Genomic DNA, 20936 nt, shown 5'->3' on the forward strand with positions numbered 1-20936 from the left:
CTTAAATCAGTGAGCATCCTCCATTTTCCCGATTTCTTTTTTACAATGAACACTGGGGAATTCCAAGGACTTAGAGAAGGTTGTAAATGCCCTTGTTCAAGCTGCTCCTGTACTATATCTAATAAGGCCTGAATTTTATCGCTACCTAAGGGCCACTGTTCTATCCACACTGGTGTATCAGATTTCCATTGGATAGGAACAGGTGAAAGTGTTGGCAGGCCTTCAACAGCAGCTCTGCTTAAAAAACCGAAGTACTCATTTTTAACCCTGATTGTTGTAAAATGTCTCTTCCCCACAGATTGATGGGGATTTTTTTCAACTAGTAAAAACTTCTGTTTTGCCTTCAAAAGTCCATCTCATAGGGCAGCACTAATTTCAACTGCTATTGATCCTCCTACTCCAGACATATAGGTGTCTGCTTTAATCTTTGACCAGTGACTGGGCCAATTGGCACCTCTAATAACTGTACGATCTGCACCCGTGTCTACCAATCCTTCCAGTGGTAGGCCATTTATATAGATCGTGAGCATAGGTCGGTCAGCTGTTCCAGCTGATGTCCAGCATAGTTCTGGATTTTGTGGTCTGGAGTCAGAATCTGGGTGACTATCACCAGGTTGCTTATTAGGATTCTGTATGAGTAAACCTGATGATACTACTTCTCCTGGGTGATAAGTCACACATTGTCTACCTGTATTAGTGACTGGGATATTACACATTCTCCACTTTCCCACATCAGTGTGTGGATGGACACTGTTTTGTAAGAAATGGAGGATGCTCACTGATTTAAGAAAAATGAATGAACAGATGGAAACTATGGGAACTCTTCAGCCTGGACTTCCATCTCCTACTCAATTGCCTAGAGAGTGGCCTCTTTGGGTAATCGATATTAAGGATTGTTTCTATTCTATCCCTCTGGATAAGGAGAATATGAAAAGATTTGCCTTTTCAGTGCCCAGCATTAACTTAGCTGAGCCTTATAAAAGATATGAATGGACAGTTTTGCCACAGGGAATGAAAAACAGCCCCACGTTGGGCGCCAAATGTAATGACTGCGTATTTAAAATCAGCTGGAGTCAGGAATTCAGGTTAAGGGGAAAATCTTCAATCTTTATTGAAGTGAAGAGATGAATAAGGATTGCAATAGCAATATGGGCAAGAAAGATTGCGATAGCAATATGGGCAGCTGCGACAGGAAGCCAGCTAACAGAGGGGGATCTGAGCTGAAAAACCATCGCAATGGCAATGCAAGCAGTCTCTCCTTCCCCTTCCTTTTCCACTCCCCTGCCTCTACCCACCAAAATTGTCATTTCCTATACAACACATCAGGACTTGCACAAAGAGTGGGCGGGGCCATTCTTTCTCCAAGCTTATATGTTAATAGAGTATGGTCCAATTACTATTTAGCCTCATGTGCTTGGGACCTCAGTGCATCAATTTGAGCCTCAGCCCATTACAGATATGGAATGAACCCTGAGTCTTATCATATTCTCTCTTCCTATATCTATGCAATACTGAAACTTCAGTGGGGCCAATTCATCTGTGGTGGGAGCAATTACCAGTTAACTTCATATAGACTGAACAAGTTGTGGATTAATTTACATTTTTACTTTTCTTCTTTCTTTCTCGCTTTCTCTCTGTCTCTTTCTTTCTTTAAATTATTTAGCCAGCTTTGTGACCTGCAGAAAATAATTTAAAGAAAATTGTCTGTTCATATCTTTTGATTATTTAACAATTGGAAATGCTTTGTATTCTTATAAATTTGAGTCAATTCTCTATATATTTTAGAAATGAAGCTGCTATCAGAAACAGTGTAATTTTTTTTTTTTGTTCCATCTTTCTGCTAACCTTGTAATCTTGGCTGCATTGGTTTTGTTTGTACAAAAACTTTTTAATTTAATGTAATCAACATTATCTATTTTGTATTTCATAATATACTCTAATTCTTCTTTGGCTATAAATTCCTCCCTTCTCCATAAGTAGACTGAGAGATAGACTATCCTTTGTTGTCCTAATTTGCTTATAGTATCACTTTTCATTTCTAAATCATGAACCCATTTCAATATTATCTTAACATAGGATATTAGATTTTGGTCAGACCTAGTTTCTGCCATACTAATTTCCGTTTTTTTCAATGATTTTTATGAAATAATGAATTCTTATCTCAGAAACTTGAATCTTTGTTTTTTTTTCTTCAAAAACTAGATTACTATAGGCATTCCCTATTGTTTCTTGTGAACCTAAATCTCAATGATTCACTACTTTTATTTCTTAGCCAGTACCAAATGGTTTTGATAACCACTGCTTTATAATATAGTTTTAGATATGACACAGTTAGGCTACCTTCCTTTGCATTTTCTTTCATTAATTCCCTTGAAATTCTTCACCTTTTGTTTTTCCACACCCATTGTTTCTAATTCTTCCCTATACTGCCACACTATGTTGAAATTTTGACTAGTGATTGTTCCTGTGACTACTCCCAATCTGTGAATTCATTTAGTAAGTAAATATAGAATTATTTTGTGTAAGAAAATAGAAATTAAAATATATAAGGGATAACATAGAAACCACTTGCTCAAACTTCCTTCTAAATTAATTGAGACAACTTTGAGCAGCTATGTGCTAAATTAAGGGAAGCCATGTAGGTACCTGACATATAGGTGCAGATAAATCTAAGATGTGCAGTAGCCTACTGAAGCATCCTAAGGTGGCACCGAGAACTTACCGAAGCATTTAGTCTGTGTGTTCTCCATCACCATCATCATTAAAACTCAGTAAATATGGAACCCTAAGACCCTCTCTGTCAAGAATTCTTCCAATTGCTATGGGTCAAGAAGTACTCCCAATTTTAATTCACTATTATATGAGATACTGTCTACCCTTTCACTTTCCTTATGCCACTCCTTATGTTGTCTGCATCTCTGATCCCTATGCCTTCTTAAAATGTGACTTTTTTTTTTGTTTTTTCTCCCTTTGTTGCTAGTGTGATCTTTCCTAAGGAGTATTTAAAGAATTGGGTTTGTTTGCTTGAGCCAACTGTAACCTGCTTGTGATTCTTTCCTCTTAGGCATAAAATAGACCCCAGTACTAGAAATAGATAATCAACAGACATACTTTCTGTGGAAGGCATAGCACTAAGAACCTACTAGAGGGAAAGTAAATGCTAATATTTGAACCCCATATACTTTTGGGTTGGCACCTTCATTCATTGGTGGGAAATATGCAAAACAAATTTAATTTTTATTCCACATGACAGTATTTCAAATACTTGAAATCAGCTATCATGTACCCCTTAGTCTTCTATACTTCAAATTAAATACTCTTGAACCAATACTTATAAGGCAGCTATATCCAAATTACAAGGAGTAGCCTTATATGAGTAGCATGAAACCTTTTCTAAGATACTTGTGGTCGCAGTCAAAATTATTTGACATCATAAAAGTACATCTCCTGCATAATTATCCCCACTTTTCCCCCTCTATAAAAACAAGGATTAAATTAATCAGTATTGAATTTGCTGTGATAGTGAATACTGCCCAGTAATTGTTTAATATGATATGTGTAAATGAGGTTAAATTTGAACTGAATTTTTTTTTTAAATCTCAGAGTGTGATATGATGGGAAAGGGCCATGACATACCTGTGTTGTGTGCTCAGGATGTAGGGTGGATTTGAATGTAAAGTGTATCAATTCAAGGGAGAATTTTTTTTTTCTTTTTGCATAGAAAATGAAATACTTCAAACCTATTAGATTTCTCAGTATTTTTCATTTGATTAAGTAAAATATAATAAGCTATTTAAAATATTTTCATTTAAAACATAAAATGACTTGAAGAAATAAGCTACTCATTAAGAATTTTGAACAATTACAGTTTCAATTTGTATATATATTGGCAATTTGAACAATTTAAATTTATTACCTTTCATGTTTTTATTTCTGTTTTTATAAAGTGAAATCATCTATTTCTGTTGGATAAACATATAGTCCATTTGCAAAGAGAAAAAAAAAATCCACTGGAATAGGTGAAACTAATAAAAAAAATACATTAATATTTTAATTAGATGATATATTGAAATACAAAGCAAAGATTCTATGTTCAGAAAATACAATTCATAAAATATATCATTATAATTCTTAAGCAACTGATGAAAGACCATTGTATTTATTTTGTATGAATGTTTAAATTACAAATAGCATGAATCCTAATAATTCATAATGGAATATTGAATGTGTATGAGTAGAATATGGTAGCTAAAATTTTTCCAAGAACAATTTACATGCTTTCAATAAGCAAAAACAACTTTTTTGAAAAACATTTTTGTGATATTTAAAAACATATGTATCACATTAAATAACATCAAAAATTGCAAAGTTTAAAATATCTTGTGCAATGGGATAAACTTACATCACCTGATAAAATAGATGTAATTAAAATTCTTGGATGAAAAATCTCATGAATACTAGTTTAAACAATTCTGCTTTTATATAGTATGACAGTAAGAACTGTTTCAAGACTTTTGAAATTAATTAATTAATTATAATTGAAAGGAGGTGAAACAACACCAAAAACAAAAGATGATCATTTGATTCCATTTGTATGTTAATAGTGCTGAAATTACTTTAGGAAATATGTTTTCTTATGCAAAGCTATTATTGACCATGATATATCATTTTTCCATGTTTATGCCAGTTTTAAATGAAATTATTTAATATGAAAAAATTATTGTATTTTAACAACATAATTAATATTAGGACAAACAGCAAAACTATATGCATTAGTTAAAAATGAAAATACTCCTGCAATTTGGACATATTGCATGATTCACAATCATTTTTGTCAAGAAATATAAGTGATGAGATATATAGTTATTCAAATTGGGATAAGAGTAACATATTTAGTGTTACTACAGTTGAAGAATAGCTAATAGACTTTTTTTGTGATAGTATATCAGAACAAATACATGAGCTTGAAGATATCACTATAATTGGGCATCAGGCAAATGAAGTTCTCTTTCTTTTTTAAACTAATACTAATTTTGACTATTGTTTATGTATTATTTATATGAAATAAGATTGTTCTAATTGCTATAAAGATAATATTGATCACAAGGATTGAAAAATAATTGAGAATAGTGATATCATCAATAGCCTCATGTTCTGAGAAACCTTATGCACAAATATAAATCTGCGTATGCTAACATTAATAATATTAAATTGTAAAGAATTTAACAATAAACACACATTGTATTATATCATTTTTATTATATACATAAACTTGATTGTCCTTTAAAATTATAGAAAATTCCTTAATTTATTAAAATAACATGTTATTATATAACTAAGAAAATTATCTGGGTCTATTCTTTCATGAAAAATATTACTTCATTGTAAATGAAAGTGAGCATCACCACATGATGTTTAGAAACCATTGCTTTACATTACACCAAGCTACACCTTCTTTTCAGCTGAGTGTCCTTTCAATCTACACCCTTGTGATTACATTGGCAATATGCCAGGCCAACAAATTATTAACAGATCTAGTTAGGTACCCTCAGTCCTTGGCCAGAAGCCAGGTTTTTTAAAATTTAAATCATGGTTCAGAAATCCAAATCCTACTAAAGAAAGGAAAGGGACCTGTCTGTGCCAAAATGTTTGTGGCAGCCCTGTTTGTAGTGGCTAGAAGCTGGAAAATGAAAGGATGTCCATCAATTGGAGAATGGTTGAGTAAATTGTGGTATATGAATGTTATGGAATATTATTGTTCTGTAAGGAATGACCAGCAGGATGAATACAGAGAGGACTGGCGAGACTTACATGAACTGATGCTGAGTGAAATGGGCAGAACCAGGAGATCATTATATACCTCAACAATGATACTGTTTGAGGATGTATTCTGATGGAAGTGTATCTCTTCGATAAAGAGAGCCTTAATTGATCAAAGATGGACAGAAGCAGCTACACCCAGAGAAAGAACACTGGGAAATGAATATAAACTGCTTGCATTTTTGTTTTTCTTCCCGGGTTATTTATACCTTCTGAATTCAATTCTCCCTGTGCAACAAGAAAACTGTTCCGTTCTGCACGCGTATATTGTATCCAGGATATACTGTAACCTATTCAACATGTAAAAGACTGCTTGCCATCTGGGGGAAGGGGTGGAGGGAGGGAGGGGAAAAATTGGAACAGAAATGAATGCAAGGGATAATGCTGTAAAAAAATTACCCTGGCATGCGTTCTATCAATAAAAAGATATTAAAAAAAAAAAAATCCAAATCCTATTCTTAGACAATCATCTTTACCAGTTTCTTCCTTCCCCAATACAGCTTTCTCTTTTGAAGCCACTGCAGTCAATAGATAATAATAAGATGGGGTGGAGGAGGCAGAATTCTTTTGATCCCATCCCAACTGCCATGTCTTTTTTCTTAAAAACAAAATAAAACAACAACCACAAAAAAACAAACAAACAAACAAACAAACAAACAAACAAAAACTGGAAAACTTTTATTGCAGGTGAAATGGGAGAGCTAGGATAGTTTAAATAATTCCAATTTTGTTGCCAAATCTAAAACATTATAGTTTGGAGCAAGGCCTTCTTCTCTCTATTAGACCAGTTAAGTGTGTTGACATTGAACACATCATTATCATACAGCTTATCCACTGCCTGCTTGATTTGATACTTATTGGCTTGATGTCCACAATGAAGACAAGGGTATTGTTATTTTCAGTCTTCTTCATAGCAGACTCAGTAGTCAAAGGAAACTTAATGATGGCATAATGATGAAGGACATTTCTTTGAGGAGCACTTTTCTGAGGGCATTTGGGCTACCTTCAAAGTCTTAGTGTCTTGGGTCATTGTAAGTATTGGATTTTTGGATCCTCCTCTTTTTATAGCTATGGAAGCCCTTCAACACTGCCTTCTAGTCTTTCAAGGTCTTGAGCTTGGCTTCTTTTGGGGGAAGCAGGGAGACAACTTCCTTCTTTGCCTTCAGTTCCATCTTGGAGGAAAGACTCTCCATTCCTTCTTAAAACTGCTCTTCATACCAAAAATACTCTTTCCTCGCTCATGCTTCCAGGTACTACTAGATCCCTTCAAGGCTCAATTAACATTCCATTGTATTTTATATGTGTTGTATATGTATCCTGTATTTGTTTATATCTGAAGATATAACTTATCTTTTTATTTGTATTACTAAGCAGAGGGACTTGTATAGATAGCATGGACTTTCAATAAATGCTAATTAATGGATAATTTATTGGCACTTCTCTGTCCTAGAATTAGCCATGATCAATGCATCCTTCTTTCCCCTTTTATTGTAGTTATTTTTCAGTCATTTCTGACTTTCTGTGACTCTATTTAGGGTTTTCTTGACAAGACAGTAGTTTGCTATTCCTTCTCTAGCTCATTTTTCAGATGAAGAAACTGAGGCAAACTGAGTTAGTGACTTGCCCAGGATTACACAGTTAATAAGTCTCTGAGTTTGAATTTGAATTCTTGTCTTCCTGACTCCAGGTCTAGTTTTTTATCCATTCTGCCACTTAGCTGCCCTCTTCCCCTTGCTGATTTCAAAAACACTTTCTACTTTGCTACTTATTAGTTCGCTGTAAAGAAATCTCTATTCAGCAGTTTTGCTATAAGACCCTTCAACCCGAGATGGGATTTCTGTCATCATTTCATTTCAGCAAAATTCTACTATTAAAAAAAAATTTGTGGGGACTCAAGGACTTTACGGGGTCTTTGGTATTTTTTGATGACTACAAAATGAAAAGTATCTACTGGTCTTGGATGCCTTGCTAATAGATATATATTTAGGGTTCTATAAGGATTGATAGAGAATAATTCAAGGATAAACAAATGCCATGAGGAAAAGGAAGAGCGACATCCTCTCAGTTTTCCCCAAATGACAAGATAAATAGAAGTGACTTCTAGATTTATTTAAATTTCTCAGAAATTATGAGCATAATAGTCATGTATGAAAAATCTAAGCTAATAGAAGATAGCTAACTAATCTCTTCTAATAATCACAAAGAATATCTTTATAATGGTTATGAAAAATATAAAAAATGGCAACAAGCTTTACAATTAAAAAAAAATCATATTGCATTCCAGATTTACACTTTGTCTTCAGGATAAACAACTCTATGTTAAAGTTGAATACAAAGAATTATCTTTAGCATAAATTAATATTATTAATCATATCATACTAACATCATGACAAAAGAAAAAAAAATAGATATTTGATTCCTAATAATACCACTTACTAGCTGTGTCACTTTTGGTAAGTGCCAATTCATGGCCCTGATTTATCATCTACAAAATGAAAAAGTTTAAATTACATGATCTCAGATCTCCCATGTTGTAATTTACTTTGTTTTATTTTCCCCAGAATTGTGATGATTGGAGGGCAGAGCCAAGATGGTGGAAGGCTTCTTTCTGAGTTTTCCTACTACCCTCACACTAATTATGAAATTCAGCTTCTGAAGTAGTTCTGGACCAGCAGAATCCACAAATATGGGGAGGGCAGCAAATTGACAACAGGAGATAATTTCAAAGATTGCCAGAAAAGGTCTGTTTTGATCATGTGTGGACACAGGAGGAGGTCAGGTACAGGCAGGGATGCAGGGCAGGGAAGAAAAGCATGGAGGCCTGCACATGCTGAGCAGACCAGAGGCAGGGTGCAGTCTCCATGGGACAGATAATCTATGGGGAGAACTCTATCACAGTGTTGGCTATTCTACCTTGGTTGCAAGCCAGTAGATCAGCAGAGAAGTTATAAAACATCGAATACAAATGCAAAAGGTTAAAAGCTGGAGTCTCATAGGACCTGGCCACATCCACCTAGCACCTGGAGTGACTAAGCATAGCTGTTGCTGCTTCCAGGTGTCAGTAGAGGAAGCTTGGAACTTCCTCACCCTAAAAGCAGATCCCAATTTAAAAAAAAAATGAGTAAAAAAGCAAAGTGAGCTCTAACTATAGATAGCTTCTATAGTGAAAGAGAAGAACAGATTTCAAACCCTGAGGAGACCAAAAGCAGATCATCTCCAGATGAAGCCCCAAAGGTTGATATATAACTTGGTCCCCATCACATAAGAATCTCCTAGAAGAAATTAAAAGGGAGCTTAAAAGAAAGCTAGAAGAAAAATGGGGAAAGGAAAGGAAAACTTTGCAAGATGGTTTGGAAAAGGCATATAACCCATTAAAAGATAGATTGGAAAAAGAAAACAATTCCATGAAAAACAAAATATATTAATTGGAAAAGGTAAAGAACTCCCAGGAAAACAGAATTTGTGAATTGAAAAAAAGAAAATAATAACTCCTTAAAAATTGTGAAATGGAAGGAATTTCCATAGACCAAAATAGCTCATTTAAAGTCTAAATTGGACAAATACAAAAAGAAGTTTAAAAAGTAAATGAAAAAAATAATTCATTAAAAATTAGAACTGAACAAATAGAAATGAAAGACTTAATGAGACATCAAGAATCAGTCAAGCAAAACCAAAAAAATGAAAAAAAAAAAAAAATGTTAAATACCTACTTGGGAAAACAACAGACATTGGAAAATAGACTAGGAGAGATAATCTAAGGATTATTAGAGTCCTTGGAAATCATAATAAAAAAAGAGCCTAGACATTATTTTTCTGGAAATCATCAAAAAGAACTGCCCTGATGTCATAGAATCAGAAGGTAAAATAGGTATTGAAAGACTTCATCAAACACCTCCTGAAACAGAATCCAAAATTAAAACTCCAAGTAATAGTGTGGCTAAATTTCAGAAGTATTGGACCAAAGAAAAAATATTACAAGCAGCCAGGAAAAAAAAAAAAAAAAAACAATTCAAACACTGAGGAGCCACAATAAGGATCACTCAGGATTTAGCAGCTTCCACATTAAATGATCACAGGGCCTGAAATCTGATAATCTGAAAGATGAAGGATCTTGGAATACAGCCAAGAATAAACTACCCTGCTAAAATGAGCATTTTCTTCCAAGGAAGAAGATGGGCAGAGCTAAACCAAAATTTTGACCTCCAAATATAGGACTCAAGGAAATCATAAAAAGGTAAAAAGAAATCTTGAGAACTGTATTTCTATTATGGTTATACATAGAGAGTTCATGTATAACTTCATTTTACTATTATAATATAATGAAAGAACTAGAGGTAGAAAGGAGATTGTATCAGAAAAAGGGAAAAGGGGGGGTGAAAAGAGAGAAAAAAATTTCACAAAGAGACAAAGGAAACCTATTGTATCTGAAGGAAAGAAGGGAGGGGGATGAACACTGTGTGAATCTTACTCTCATCAAATTTGGCTCAAAGAGAAAATGTTAGACATATTTGTTTTACAAAGAAACTTCTCTCACTTTATTGAAAAGTGGGAGGGGAAAAGAGAAAAGAGAAGTGGTAGGCTAAATAGAAGGAAATACAGAAATAGTAGGGAAAAGGTATAATAAAGGGGAAGAGACTCTAAGGGGAGGGATTCTAAAGGAGGAGGGCTGCTTGAGCCAAGTGGTGCCCATAAGTTAATTACTGAGGAAAGGGGAAGTGGGAAAAAAAAGAGAAAAGGATAATCTGGCATAATAAGGTGGCAGGAAATACAGAATTAGTAGTTTTAACCATAAACGTAAATGCAGTGAAGTCTCCCATAAAGTGGAAGCAGATAGCAGACTGGATTAAAATCTAGAATCCTACAGTATGTTATTTACAGGAAACACATTTGAAGCAGGGTAATATATACAGAGTAAAAGTAAAAGGCTGTAGTAGAATCTATTATGCTTTTAGGTGAATTAAAAAAAAAAAAAAGCAGGGGTAGCCATCCTTATCTCAGATCAAGCAAAAGCAAAAATTATTATAATTAAAAGGGATAAGGAAGGAAACCATATCTTATTAAAGGGTACCATAGATAATGAAACAATATCAATACTAAGCATGTATGCACCAAGTGATATAGTATCTAATTTTTTTTTTTAAACCTATGCCAGGGCAATTTTTTACATCATTATCCCTTGCACTCACTTCTGTTCCGATTTTTCCCCTCCCTCCCTCCACCCTCTCCCTCAGATGGCAAGCAGTCCTTTACATGTTAAATAGGTATTTCCTAGATATAATATATTTGTGCAGAACCAAACAGTTCTCTTGTTGCACAGGGAGAATTGGATTCAGAAGGTATAAATAACCAGGGAAGAAAAGCAAAAATGCAAGCAGTTTATATTCATTTCCCAATGTTCTTTCTTTGGGTGTAGCTGCTTCTGCCCATCCTTGATCAATTGAAACTGAATTAGCTCTCTTTATTGAAGAGATCCACTTCCATCAGAATACATCCTCAAACAATATCATTGTTGAGGTATATAATGATCTCCTGGTTCTGCCCTTTTTACTTAGCATCAGTTCATGTAAGTCTCACCAGTTCTCTCTGTATTCATCCTGCTGGTCATTTCTTACAGAACAATAATATTCCATAACGTTCATATACCACAATTTACTCAATCATTCTCCAATTGATGGGCATCCATTCATTTTCCAGCTTCTAGCCACTACAAACAGGGCTGCCACAAACATTTTGGCACATACAGATCCCTTTCTGTTCTTTAGTATTTCTTTGGGGTATAAGCCCATTAGAAACAATGCTAGATCAAAAGGTATGCACAGTTTGATAACTTTTTGAGCATAGTTCCAAATTGCTCTCCAGAATGGCTGGATGTGTTCACAATTCCACCAACAATGTATCAGTGTCCCTGTTTTCCCACATCTCTTCCAACATTCCCCATTATCTTTCCCTGTCATGCCAGCCAATCTGACAGGTGTGTAATGGTATCTTAGAGTTGTCTTAATTTGCATTTCTCTGATTAATAATGATTTGGAGCATATTTTCATATGTCTATAAATAGTTTTAATTTCTTCGTCTGAGAATTGTCTGTTCATATCCTTTGACCATTTATCAATTGGAGAATGGCTTGATTTTTTATAAATTAGAGTCAATTCTCTATATATTTTGGAAATGAGGTCTTTATCATAACCTTTGACTATAAAAATGTTTTCCCAGTTTATTGTTTTCCTTCTAATCTTGTCTGCATTTGTTTTGTTTGTACAAAAACTTTCATTTTGATATAATTAAAATTTTCTATTTTGTGGTCAATAGTGATCTCTAGTTCTTCTTTGATCATACATTCCTCCCTTTTTCACAGGTCTGAGAGGTAAACTATCCTATGATCTTCCAATTTATTTATAATCTCATTCTTTATGCCTAGGTTATGAAACCATTTTGACCTTATCTAGGTGTACGATGTTAAGTGTGGGTCAATGCCTAGTTTCTGCTATAGTATCTAAATTTCTAAAGGAGATGTTAAGAGAGCTGCAAGAAGAAATAGACAGCAAAGCTGTAATAGTGGGGGATCTCAACCTTGCACTCTCAGATCCAGATGAATCAAACCAGAAAATAAATAAGAAAGAAGATAGATAGGTAAACAGAGTATTAGAAAAGTAAAGTCTGATAGATCTTTAGAGGAAACTGAATGGAGACATAAAGGAGTTCACTTTCTTCTCAACAGTTCATAGAACCTATACAAAAAATTGAACATATATTAAGACATAAAGACCTCAAAATCAAATGCATAAAGGCAGAAATAGTAAATGCATTCTTTTCAGATCATGATGCAATAAAAACTATATTCAGTAAAAAGTCAGGGGGGGGGAACAAAAAGTAATTGGAAACTAAATAATCTCATCCTGAAAAATGAATGGGTGAAACAGCAAATCATAGACATAATTAATAATTTCACCCAAAAGAATAACAATAATGTGACAACATACCAAAGTTTGTGGCATACAGGCAAAGCAGTAATAAGGGGAAATTTTATCTCTAGAGGCTTACTTGCATAAAATAGAGAAAAAAGAAGATAAATGAATTGGGCTTGCAACTAAAAAACCTAGAAAAAGAATAAATTAAAAACCCCAATCAAATACTAACCTTGAAATTCTAAAAATAAAAGGAGAGATTAATAAAACTGGAATTAAAAAAAAAAACTTTTGAATTAATAAATAAAGCTAAGTTGGTTTTATTAAAAAACCCCAACAAAATAGATAAATCTTTGATAAATTTAATTAGAAAAAGGAATGAGAAAAATCAAATTGTTAGTCTTAAAAATGAAAAGGGAGAATTTTCCACTAATGAAGAGGGCATTAGAGTAATAATTAGGAGCTACTTCACCCAACTTTATGCTAATAAATTTTATAACCTAAGGGAAATGAATGAATACCTACAAAAATATAGGTTACTCAGATTAACAGAGAAGGAAGTAAATGACTTATATAATCCCATTTTAGAAAAAGAAGTAGAACAAGATATTAATCAGCTCCCTAAGAAAAAATCCCCAGGACCAGATGGATTTACATGTGAATTCTAGCAAACATGTAAAGAACAATTAACCACAATACTATATAAACTATTTGAAAATATAAGGAATGAAGGAGTCCTACTAAATTCTTTTTATAACACATACATGGTACTGATATCTAAACAAGGTAGGACTAAAACAGAGAAAGAAAATTATAGACCGATCTCCCTAATGAATATTGATGCAAAAATCTTAAATAAAATATTAGCAAAGAGATTATAGAAAATCATTCCCAGGATAATATACCATGACCAAGTAGGATTTATACCAGCAATGCAGGGCTGATTCAATGTTAGGAATACTATTAGGATAACTGACTCTATCAATAACCAAATGAACAAAAAACATATAGTCATCTCAATTGATGCAGAAAAAGCATTTGATAAAATCCAACACCCATTCCTATTAAAAATTCCAGATAGTATAGGAATAAATGGACTTTTCCTTATAATAGTCAGTAGCATATATTCAAAACCATCAGTAAGCATCATATGTAATGGGGATAAATTGGAACCATTCCTAATAAGATCAGGAGTGAAACAAGTTTGCCCACTATCACCATTATTAAATATTGTTTTAGAAATGCTAACTTTGGCAATAAGAAATGAAAAAGAGATTAAAGGAATTAGAGTAGGTAATGAGGAAACCAAATTATCACTCTTTGCAAATAATATGATGGTATACTTAAAGAACCCCAGAGATTCTGCTAAAAAGCTATTAGAAACAATCCACAACTTTAACAAAGTTGCAGGATACAAAATAAATCCACAGCCATCATCAGTATTCTTATACATGACTAACAAAATCCAACAGCAAGAGATACAAAGAGAAAATCCAGTTAAAGTAACTGTTGATAGTATAACATATTTGAGAATCTCTCTGCCAAGGATTGGCAGAGCAACTATATGAGCAAAACTACTAACACTTTCCATACAAATACAGTCAGATCTAAACAACTGGAAAAATATTAAGTGCTCTTGGATAAGTTGAGTAAATATAATAAAGATGACAATATTCCCTAAACTAATCTATTTATTTAGTGCTATACCAATCAAACTCCCAAGAAACTATTTTACTGACCTAGAAAAAATAGCAACAAAATTCATCTGAAAGAACAAAAGGTCAAGAATTTCAAGGGAACTAATGAAAAACAAAAACAAAAACAAAAACAAAAACAAATGAAGGTGGGCTAGCTGTACCAGAACTAAAACTATATTATAAAGCAGCGGTCATCAAAATTTGATACTGGCTAAGAATTAGAGCAATTCATCAGTGGAATAGGTGAGGTTCACAGGACAAAATAGTCAATAACTATAGCAATCTAGTGTTTGACAAACCCAAAGAGCCCTACTTTTGGAATAAGAATTTACTATTTGAGAAAAACTGCTGGGAAAATTGGAAACTAGTATGGCAGAAACTAGGCATTGACTGACACTCTGTTAACTGTGCTAAGTACAACAACATAAGGTTGAAATGGGTTCATAATCTAGACATAAAGAATGAGATTTTAAATAAATTAGAAGAACATAGGAAAGTTTACCTTTCACACCTGTGGAGAAGGAAGGAATTTGTTATCAAAGAAGAACTAGAGATCATTATTGATCACAAAATAGATAATTTTGATTATATCAAATTAAAAAGCTTTTGTACAAATGAAACTGATGCAGACAAGACTGGAAGAGAAGCAATAAACTGGGAAAACATTATACATTCAAAAGTTCTAATAAAGGCTTCATTTCCAAAATCTTTAGAGAATTAACTCTAATTTATAAGAAATCAAGCCATTCTCTAACTGATAAATGGTCAAAGGATATGAATAGACAATTTTCAGACAGAGAAATTGAAACTATTTCTAATCATATGCAAAGGTGCTATAAATCATTATTGATCAGTCGACTCTGAGATACCACTATTCACTTCTCAGATTGGCTGATGAAAGGAAAAGATAATGATGAATGTTGGAGGGGATGTGGGAAAACTGGGACACTGGTTTGGTAGAAGTGTGAATGAATCCAATCATTCTTGAGAAAAATTTGGAACTGTGCTCAAAACTGTGCATACCCTTTGATCCAGAAGTGTTACTACTGAGCTTATATCCCAAAAAGATCTTAAAGAAAAGAAAGGGACCCACGTATGCAAAAACCTTTGTGGCAGCCCTTTTTGTAGTGGCTAGAAATGGGAAATTGAATGGATGCCCATCAATTGGAGAATGATTGAATAAATTATGGTATATGGATGTTATGGAATATTATTGTTCTGAAAGAAATGACCAGCAAGATAATTTTAGAGAGGCTTGAAGAGACTTACATAAATTGATGCTAAGTGAAATGGGCAGAACCAGGAGATCATTGTACATGGCAGCAAGATTATACAATGATCTTTGATGGATGTGGCACTCTTTAACACTGAGATGATTCAAACCAGTTGCAATTGTTCAGTAATGAAGAGAACCAGCTATACCCAGAAAGAGAAAACTATGGGAAATGAGTGTGGACAACAATATAGCATTTGCACTCTTTCTGTTATTGTTTGCTTGCATTTTTGTTTTCCTTCTTGGATTTTTTCTTTCTTTCTAGTTCCGATTTTTCTTGTGCAGCAAGATAATTGTATAAATATGTTTACACATATTAGATTTAACATTTACTTTAACATATTTCACATGTATTAGACAACTTGTCATCTAGGGGAGGGTGTGGGGGGAAGGAGGGAAAAAAGTTGGAAAAGAAGGTTTTTCAAGGGACACACAATCGAAAATTACCCATGCATATGTTTTGTAAATTAAATTAATGTAAATGTAAAATGTAAATTAAAAAATTAAAAAAAAAAAAAAAACTAAGTAATACCAAGGGGGAAAAATGTGATGGTTTTACTTTGAGTTATTCACTTGCTCTAGCCCAGTCATCCTTCTGTCTTGAACAATGTGCTTGTGAGTTGGCTGGCCAATGTTATATTGTTATAATTAGAAATCTCAAATACATGCTGAATGAAATTATTATGATTTCAGTTGAAGTGAAGCAACAGGAAGAAACTTAAGAACTGAGTGTATGTGCTTGATACCTAAAGGCAAACTCTTATCTGGGGACCTGGCTTTCACTGAGTGTATCAAAAGGGAATGAGGCAATATACAGGGAAGAATGATTCAGAACACTACGGAAGGGCCTGTATAGAGTTGCAGAGTAGGGCAAAAGTTCATGGAAGTGGCACTTGATATCTTCCTGACATATTGTTCTGTTTATCATTTGTTTTCCTTGAAAAATTTCAAAGACCATGATCTTCAGTGATAAATGGGATGAAAAAATTGAATTTAAAATTACCTCTCTTCATTCAATTATTCTTAATGGTATTCTTCCTATAACATTATGGAAAGTGAGTCTCCCCACCCCCAAACCATATAAATATTCTTATTGGAACAACTATTTGGGGCCTGATGTACCATTAAATAAAATTTTAGGATTTTGAAGCTTGAAAGGAACTTAAAAATTGTAGAGATTAAGAATTCTTAACCTTTTTGTGTGTGTGATGCATGCCTTCAGAAGTTTGGAAAAAATCTGAGACCTTCTGAAATTAAAAAAAGAAAAAAGAAGGAAGGAAGGAAGAAAAAAAGAAAAAAAAAGAAAACTTTGAAGGAAATGCTAAATTTTATTTTAATATCAATGAAAATTAAGATGATTGTTTTTTTTACCCAAATTAACAGATCCCCACAAATGTATTCATAAGTTCCTTGAAATGGATTTATTATGCCCAAGTTAGGATGCCCAATCTAACTTCTCATTTTTTTTTTTAATTTTAAAACTTTTTATTTTCAAAACATATGCACGGATAACTTTTCAACATTGACCCCTCTGTAGCCTTGTGTTTCAGATTTTCTCCTCCTTCCCCAGACCCTCTCCTCTAGATGGCAAGGAATCCAATATATGTTATATATGCTGAAATATATGTTAAATCCAAGATGTGTAAACATATTTATATAATTCTCTTGCTGCACAAGAAAAATCAGATCAAAAAGGAAAGTAAATGAGTAAGAAAACAAAGTGCAAATAAACAACAACAAAAAGAGTGAAGATGTTATATTATGATCCACATTCAGTTCCCACAATCCTCTCTTTGGGGGTAGATGGCTAAGATACTGAAACTGGTATCAATCTTCTCATTGCTGAAAAGAATCACATTCATCAGAATTGATCATCATATAATAATTAATTTTTTTATTATAGCTTTCTTATTTACGAGATACATGCATGAGTAATTTTTCAGCATTGACAATTGCAAAACCTTTTATTCCAATTTATCCCCTCCTTTTCCCCACCCCCTCCCCCCATATGGCATGTAGACCAATACATGTTAAATATTTTAAAGTATATGTTAAAATATAATATATGTATACATATTCACTCAGTTGTTTTGCTGCACAAGAAGAATCGGGCTTTGTCAAACAGTGAATTCTTATCCCAAATCTGGGATCTTTGGTTTTGTCAAACATTAGATTATTAAAGTTATTTACTATTTTCTCCTTTGAACCTAACCTATTCAACTGATCAACTAGTCTAATTCTTAGCCAATACCTAATGGTTTTGGTAACTGCTATTTTATAATTTTAGTTTTAGATCTTGTACAACTAGGCCATCTTCATTTGATTTTTTTTTTTCATTAGTTCCCTTGAAAGTCTTGACTTTTTGTTCTTACAGATGAATTTTGTTGTTATTTTTTTTAGGCCATTAAAATAAATTTTTGGGAATCTGATTGGTATAGCAGAAAATAAATAGATTAGTTTAGGGTATATTGTCATCTTTATTATATTTGCTTGACCTATCCAAGAGCATTTAATATTTTTCAATTGGTTAGATAATATTCCATGTCATTCATATAGCATAATTTGTTCAGCCATTCTCTAACTGATGAACATCCACCCAGTTTCCAGTTTCTTGCCACTAAGAAAAAGGCTGACACAAACATTTTTGTACATGTTGGTCCCTTTCCTTTCTTTAAGAACTCTTTGGATTATAGGCCCAATAGAAACACCGTTGGGTCAAATAGTATACACAGTTTGATATGTTTTTGAGCATAGTTCCAAACTACTCCCCAGAATGGCTGGATCTGTTTACAATTCCATCAACAATGTATCAGTGTTCCAGTTTTCTCACATCCCCTCCATCATTCATGATTATCTTTTCCTGTCATTTTAGTCAATCTGACTGGCATGTAGGGGTATCTCAAAGTGATCTTAACTTGCATTTCTCTGCTCAATTGTGTTTTGGAACACCTTTTCCTGTGACTAAAAATAGTTTCAATTTCTTCATCTGAAAATTGTCTGTTCATATTCTTTGACCATTTATCAGTTAGAGAATGGCTTGGACTATTATAAATTTGAGTCAATTCTCTATATAATTTAGACATGAGGCCTTTATAAGAACACAAATGTAAAAATGTTTTCCTAATTTTTTGTTTCCCTGCTGATCTTGTCTGCATTAGTTTTGTTAAAAAAAACTTTTTGACTTAATATAATAAAAATTATCTATGTTTTGTTCAATTACGAGTTCTAGTTCTTCTTTGGGCACAAATTCCTTCCTCTCCACAAATCTGAGAGGTAAACTATCCTATGTTCTTCTAATATGCTTATGATATCATTCTATGTATCTAAATCATAAACCCATTTAGATCTTTTCTTGGTATGTGGTATTAGGTGTGAGTCATTTTTTTTTTTATCATGCTAGTAAGGATTGTCATGTGTCCAGATTTTTTCCATACTAGTTTCCAATTTTCTCAGAAGCTTTTTTTTTTCAATTAATGAGTTCTTATCCCAGAAGCTGAGGTCTTTTAGCCTCTCGTTTTCAAGTCTAACTTTTAGAACAAGAAAAGGGACTCGTGTAGATGATGAGGGACCTGATACAGATGAGAAAAGTGGGCCCCAGATTGCTCAAAGTTTTATCTCTCATGTTGCAGAATTAGTACAATTTTTTTTTCTGATTCATGTTCTAAGTTTTTTTTTTTTTTTCATTGCTTAATGATTGATCTATAAGCTGGAGATCTCGTCAAAGTTTTGTGATGGAACAGGATTATAAGATGCTTCATTTTGACTATTTGTTACTTTTGTGATTTCTGACTTCATTGTTTGAGGCATTCTTTTTTACTCTTTGAAATCTCTCCTTGAAACATATTTGAAAGGAAGAATGCTGTTGTATAAACTTCCTGTGCTTAGAGATTCTCAGAATTGACTCTGGGAAGAAAACTCAGAAAGTTTCAAAAGCAGTAGATAGCTTTATATCTAAGCTATTTTGTTATTGAATAGAATGGTGTCATCAGTAGTCATTTCCGCCATACCTCTTGCCATCTCTCTCCCAATCACTATCTTGCCCCTTCCCTCCAACATTTTTGTGGCTTCATATCACTGTGTACATTTGTGGTTTGGCATTTGTTTCTGCTGCAAAGAGACAGAAAGAGAACCTGCTTTGCTGCTGCCTGACATGGTTGAGAATGAAGCTTCATAATTCACCTCTTAAATGTCACTTCCTTTGACTTTCACACTCATTCCTGGCAGTTCCACAAATCATTGATACCTCACACTTAGTATCTTGTTGAGTTCCAAAGGGTTCAAGTGAGATGAAAGCTGCTGATAAGGTCCAGTCCTTCTGAGGACAGCAGGAGAAAAAAAAAGATATAGAACAACATGGGCTCCTTGCTTGTTTCTGTACTCATCTAACTTATCTTCATCCATCATTTGTTTCTTTTGAACTGTAGTTCACAGACTAATCCCATACCCAAGAGGTTACTATCTCCAGATCTCATGGCTACATGTTGCTTTGAGCAATGGTGTTGTCATGTATACTCGTTTCTTCTGATTCAAGGGGAATCAAACAAAGCTATATCCAGATGTGTAGAGATGAAGGAAGAAGTCTTTCACTTACAGTATTTGCTGAAGTTTCATAGCTTCCAGGAAAAAAAAAATATGCCTTAGTTCAATTACAGAGACAGGCAGGGGCCTGATTCAGTGAACCAGATGTTGGGATAATGTTTATCAGAGATGTTTTCTACATGTATAATTTTGTATCATTTATTTTTTTTATCATGCTAGTAAGGATTGTCATGTGTCCAGATTTGTGAAAGGAGATGAATGAAAGGTTCATATTTTTTCTATTTCATTTTCTATTTCACATAGTCTACATACAATTCCATAAGAGATAGGAATAAGTCTATTTTTAAATACATTTCAAAATAGCTGAGAGATATTGACATGAATGAATTTGTGGTCCCATCCAGTTAGCTTGCATATGTATTGATATTGCCTATTATAATAGTGAAACTGTTGTATCAAAGGGTATACACAGTTTAATATTCCCTTGTGTTGGAATCCTTAGGCAGAGAATAACTAACTCTTAAAGACCATCCACCAAGTGAGAATAAGGAAGTGGTCCATGATACTAATAATCATACTATCATGAATCTCTGAAACATGGAACTGATAATGAAGAGGAAGATGGTAATAATGATGGTGATAATGGGAATGACTTTAAATTTTATTTTTTTAGACATATGCAATTCTCCTAAACATTTTCAA

The 20936-nt window shown here is 33.5% G+C and overlaps 1 pseudogene; it reads right to left on the reverse strand.

The window, feature by feature from the left end:
- Window positions 1-5133: 5133 nt before the first annotated feature.
- On the reverse strand, window positions 5134-7096 carry LOC127557749 (60S ribosomal protein L23a-like; annotated as a pseudogene).
- Between the last annotated feature and the right edge of the window lie 13840 nt (window positions 7097-20936).

This window comes from Antechinus flavipes, chromosome 3 (assembly GCF_016432865.1).
Source record: "Antechinus flavipes isolate AdamAnt ecotype Samford, QLD, Australia chromosome 3, AdamAnt_v2, whole genome shotgun sequence".
Lineage (NCBI taxonomy): Eukaryota > Metazoa > Chordata > Mammalia > Dasyuromorphia > Dasyuridae > Antechinus > Antechinus flavipes.